The sequence below is a fragment of the Dendrobates tinctorius genome, unplaced genomic scaffold (genome assembly GCF_039654945.1).
Source record: "Dendrobates tinctorius isolate UK_male_01 unplaced genomic scaffold, ASM3965494v1 ptg000030l, whole genome shotgun sequence".
Classification (NCBI taxonomy): domain Eukaryota; kingdom Metazoa; phylum Chordata; class Amphibia; order Anura; family Dendrobatidae; genus Dendrobates; species Dendrobates tinctorius.
The window spans coordinates 42119863-42125862 of NW_027361698.1; the positions used below are offsets into that span (position 1 = coordinate 42119863).

A 6000-nucleotide genomic window follows, 5' to 3' on the forward strand; every position below is an offset into this window, starting at 1 on the left:
ATCAGGAACTGTTTTTGGCTTACATTGCTGAAACAGCCTCCAGCTCTATCGCCTCCTCTTATGAAGTTTAACAAAATGCAAGCACTGAGTCGTAAGTGCAGGCTTCTGGTCAGGAGCAACCCCTTTCCTTGTGTCCTTCACCCACACCAAAAGTGAAGGTTGTGGCAGCACACACTTCAGATTACTCCATGGAGCTCTTTTCACATACCATGCCTGGGTTCATTAAAATGGGGCCCATCATATACTGGAGCATTCCAAATGGGGGACATCAGACACTGGAGCAGCATTTACAGAGCCCATTATACACTAGAGAATTAGAAATGGAGCCCATTTTATATGGAGCATTATTAGGGCCCATCATACACTGGAGCAGCATCTATGGGGCTCATTATACACTGGAGCATTAGAAATGGGGCCCATTATATATGGAGCATTATTTGGGCCCTTAACACACTGGAGCATCATCCATGGGGACCATCATATACTGTATGGAACATTATATGTGACCAATTATTCTGTATGGAAAAAATATATGGGGCTCATTATTCTGTATGGCGCACAATGTGGTGGCCATAATACTGTGTGGAGTAATATACTGTCCTTTTTTTGAGCTGTTGTACAATTTAAAATAGATCAGTCATGTCATGTAAGCAGTGAAGTATTTGTCATTGTACTATACCTATATTTCTGTGCCGTATCGGAGCATCACGAGTTGTGGTATGTGTTAAAGGGGTGCATTGACACTCTTTGGCCCAGGGCACACAAAAACCTGGAGCTAGCCCTACCCCCCACAACTTTAGCCAAATAACCCCCAGTTTTCAATGCGTAACTATTATTATGAAGTAAATTAAGGTTGACAAGCTTCAGTAATAAGAATTGATGTTTTTGGCGTTGAAATGGGCACTGTAGGTGTGTTTACTGTCCTCCACTCCCTGCCGACTTTGCTTCCCCATTGACTTGCATTGGGTTTCGTGTTTCAGTCGGCCTCCGACTTTTCCCTATAGTCGGCCTCCGACTTTTCCCTATAGTCGGCCAATTTCGTTCGACCTGACTTTTGCGAAAGTCGGGTTTCATGAAACCCGACTCGACCCTAAAAAAGGCAAAGTCGCTCATTTCTAGTGGAGAGGACCAATCAGACTCTGGTCACATATTTGCGGCATTTTGTGTCCGCCAGGCATGACAACTGGGCGTCTCTACTGCCTTGGGTGGAATTTGCCTTGAATGAAGCCGTATCCAAGTCCACAGGGTAGACTCCTTTTCTTCTAAATTATGGACAGCATCCTCATGTACCAGTGCCCATGCCTGTCTCATCTTCCAACCCGAGGTTGGTAAACTGGGCAGTGGAGGCTTGTGACATCTGAGACTGCATGCAGGATGCAATTAGAGTTTCCAAGGAGAGAATGAGGGCTTCCACTGACGTGCGTTGTCATCCCTCTCCAGTTTTTGCTCCTGGTCATTTTGTGTGGCTTTTAGCACGTAACATCAGGCTGCATGTGGAGTCCACTAAATTTGCTCCTTGCTACCTAGGTCCTTTTAAAGTACTTGAGCAGGTGAGTCCTGGAATCTATCTCCTCAGTCTTCCACCGCATTTGAACATCACCGACACCTTTCATGTATCTCTGTTAAAACCTACGTTTATAACCAAGTTTGCTGGTGCTCCTGCAGGAAGTTCGGTTACATCCTTGGAGGATTTTGAGGTCAATGCTATTATGGGCTCCAAGGTGGTGCGTGGTAAAAAGTTTTGCTTGGTCGACTGGAAGGGGCATGGACCAGAGAATAGGACTTGGGAGCTTGCTGAGCACATTCATACCCCTCAGCTTATTGCAGCCTTCGAGCGTGGCGATGGTCACCGGGAGGAGGATGCTAGTGGGGGGGTAATGTTGGGTATCAGGACTCTCCCGCTGCATGGGATAGATCTCAAGCTTTGTCTGCCTCTGCGGTCCCCCATTCAGACTCGGCCGCTGAAGGTGCTGCTCAGCATAGACTTCAGTCCCAGCATTTTGCTCAGGCTCATGGTGTTCATTTACTTTCTGCTTGCTCTCCAGCCAAGTCTATGGTTACTAGTGATAGGCAGCAGTGACTTGACGCTCTGGAGCCTAAGTCCAGAAATCAACTTACTGAGCAGGTCCGTGATGTGGCGGCTTTTCATTGGTGGTCGCACACTTGCTGCTCTGGTGATGTGGCAGTTCCGGAGTGGCCCATATGTGATGTCTTGCCTGACTGGGCGTGAGTGTTTGCGGTGGAGCCTTATGTATGAAAAGCCCCCAGTGGTGCACGCGGGTGCGTTCGGCCTGTTTCACACTTCCGTTTTTTCAAATCCGTCAAAATCCGTTGTTTTCCGTAAAAAAACGGATCCGCCATTTTTTGCAGGATCCGTTTTTTTTGTCCCATAGACTTCCATTACGGTTACCGCGGATCCGTCAAAAAAACGGATCCGTTTTTAAAAAACGGATCCGTTTGCATCAGTTTCCGTCAAAAAAACGGAAACGGATCCGTTTGGCGGACACAAAAACGGAAGTGTGAAACAGGCCTTAGTGTCGTTTATGTGTGGCTGTGTGATTTTAGACTCTACCACTCAGTCTGCATGTGTTGGGTGTCTGTCTAGCTTGGGACTGTACACGTAGGCAGGCAGCTAGCATCAGTGGGGAAAATTACCCACTTGGCTTAGCATCTGATTCCTACATGTGTGCGGTTAGCACAGTGGGGTTCCAGAGCAAGCGCAACCCATCTGTTTCATTCCTGTGTGCGATTGACACGGTTCTGCTACAGTGCGAGTTCAGTCCACATGCTTTGTCCTGTGATGTTTAACAGGGCATAGCACTTAGTACTGAATTGTACTCTTCCATTCTGTGGAGTAACAGAGCTTGGAACTCAGCATCCCGTTCATACTGAGTGGCACTAACTCGGTGTGGACTAGCAATCGCTCGCCGTGTGTTCTGCCTTTGCTTACTAGCAGAAGTTTAACACCTCTGCATGGTGGACCCCGGGCTTCGATTGCACTTTACTATTTATTTTATTTTGGTGCAATCCGCCAACCCTAACACGCTCTTTAAACTGTTCGTGACTAAATACAAGCACTTTTCTGACTTTTCCATAAGGAACTTTTTAGCCCTAAACGTGCGATGTATTACCCAGTGACCAAAATTATTTTTTGCCATCTGAGAGATTACAGTGTTCACCATTCACACAGTTTTGTGTACTTTAAAAGACCTGTTCCTGTTCTGAATATTTATTATTTTTGTAATTATGAAACAAAGAAGGATTCAATAATCGGTTCTTCTGTAATTTGTCAAAGCCTATATTTGCATTACATAAGAATTAGCTCACTTTAAAACTAATGCGTATAATTGAACAGGTCTTATTTTTATTAGGCTGCATGGAAAGACATTGTAAATTTCCTTATGACAGATAATGAGCTCTGATTGTTGCTGAATTAAACTACTGTACTTTACTGTGTAATGTAGAAAAAATTCACATGACAAGGGATATACACAAATGAATGGCTCATTTCCTTCAGAGCAAAAGCAGTCAGATCAAATATAGTTCTGCATGAATAGATCAGTGTTATGCTATAGATGTGTTCATAAAGCAAGTCAAAATTAAATATATATATATATATATATATATATATCTACGGATATAGATATATATACTAGCTGTTTCCAGCCAGCTAACGCTCGGCACGCTCATTGCTATCTAATTAACGCTGCTGGTGATTAAACTAAAGTAAATAATGACAACATTCAATAGCGCTTACGCAGGTGGTAAATTAAATTAAAATGAAGTTAATAACAATAATAATCATTAAAAATCTGAATAATACTAATGATACATTTTATTCACAGTGTGAAATCAAAAACAAACTGGATTCAGTAAGATGTGCGTTTTTTATTCATTCCAGCATCTAAACAAATTTCATAACGAAACATAAATTAAGTTACAATTTCTCTGTAAACACAATTAAATGTATAGTCATTTTCATCATTTTCAAAGATCTTTCCTTGACTTTTACCAGGTACAATTTGAACTGAAAGACCTTTACAACTTGTTACTCTAGAGAATGCAGTGTATAATTGACCATGTGTGAATACAGGATCAGGTAGGAGAACGCCAATCTTATCGAATGTTTGTCCTTGCAATTTTGTAATTGTCATGGAATAAGCCAGATGAATTGGGAATTGTTTTCTTGTTAAATTAAATGGGATATCGCAATTTTCGCTAGTGTCCAATGGTATTCTTGGAATGAGAATCTTTTGACCACGACGCTCCCCAGAAAAAATACTGCAGTCGATGAGATTTGTGCCAAGAGTTTCTACAATTAATCGAGTACCATTGCACAGTCCTTTCTTTGGATTTAGATTGCAGAGTAGCATGACACAGCAGCCTTTCTTAAGGTTCAGCATATGAGGAGGGAGACCCATAGGAGTTAGGGAATGTACAAATTCGATGGGGTACTGATTTCTTTCTTCTTCTGTCTCACAGGATGAAATATTGTCGACACTGAAGTATGATTTAGTCTGACCTCTAAGCATGTTCAACACTTGTTCATTGACTGTCAGCGTGTCACAGTTTTTAGGGCATAGTACTGCTCTGGAAGCAAGATCAGCAGGAGTGAGAGAGTTCAGGTCATTCCCAAATATGCTCGTCACGACGTCATGAGTCAGAATGTCTTTGCTCAGCTTCACAAAATCCACCAGATTCCCATCTTCAACTCCTGATCCAACAGTTAGCAGCCACTCGCAAAATTCAACCTCATCAGGATTGACTCGCATGTTCCTGATTAATTTCAGTTCCTTGAAGGATTTCCAGACTGGACTGCTCTTGACACACGCCTCTACAATACTTACGCGATTTCTATGAAGTACAATTGGAGCTTGCTGACAAAAATCTCCTCCAACAGCAATCGGGATCCCACCAAAAGGTTCTTCATTGTGAAGGAGAATACGTAAGCTTCTATCAACGGCATTGAAAAGATGAACGTGAGACATTGAAATTTCATCCCATATAATAAGTTTAGTATCCCTAAGCTCTCGGCAGACTGAAGTTCCTTCTTTAATACTTGATACAGTTCTCTCATTCAAATGAATTGAAATTCCAAATCTGGAGTGGACTGTTTTACCGCCTGTGTAAAACAAAAAAAAATCTTCAATACAGACATCTTAAATTTACACTTTTCAGTATTCTGTAATCGTATTTAAAATTACCTTTTAGTAATGTAGGAGCAACTGTTTTTACAATGCCACCATTCCCAAGTATAGTAGATGTCAAAGCCTTGTACACAAAAGTCTTTCCACAACCTCCTGCACCAGATTAAAAAAAAGCATTTTTGTGATGTGGTTGGATTATTAACTGCATTCATGATTGTTTCAAAGGCGCCTCCTTGTTCTAGGTTCATCAGAAACTGCAGTCGTTTAGATTCTTGTTTCTCCCTTTCCACATCAACAATGTCACACATTTTATACGCATCTGATGGTGAAGGTAGTCCACAACTTTTGCAATCTTTAGCAAACTGTCGTAAGTTGTCTTGGATATCGGCAAGTGTTTGCTGCTCGGCCATGTATTCGTTATGAGTCAGGAGGAAGTCTTCCATCATGTTATTTTTATATTTGTTGTATAAATCAAGTCCACTTGTGATGTTGGCGTGGTTCAGGATTGCAGCAAATAGCTGTCGAAGCTCACCGGGCATTCTAAATAAAGATACTTCTTCCATTGTTTTGTCCCACTCTGAATCGTCATGCAATAATCCAATTGCCTTTGCTGCCAGAATATAAGTTTCATATGTGTGTCCTTCCACTCTTCTCAGATCTTCGAATGATGTAGCACCTGTAAACAACATAAAGAAAATAATTAAAAATTATAAAAAAGTCAGGATGATCTAATAACTTACAATTAGATGAATATGACTTACCCTTGATATGCATCGGGAGTAGGCGCAGGGAAAATCTTTCCATATCTTGTGGAGAGACAGAGTACATTCTTGGAAGGATCTTGTCAGCACCT

At 41.8% G+C, this 6000-nt stretch overlaps 1 long non-coding RNA gene across 1 annotated transcript in view; it reads left to right on the plus strand.

Annotated features, from left to right (window-relative positions):
• LOC141086063 (uncharacterized) overlaps window positions 1–5711 on the plus strand; it is a 214473-nt gene extending 208762 nt beyond the window's left edge. The window contains exons 2-3 of the long non-coding RNA XR_012231495.1: window positions 4016–4099; window positions 4483–5711. This is a non-coding gene — a long non-coding RNA (uncharacterized lncRNA). The remainder of the gene's footprint in view (window positions 1–4015; window positions 4100–4482) is intronic.
• Window positions 5712–6000: the final 289 nt, after the last annotated feature.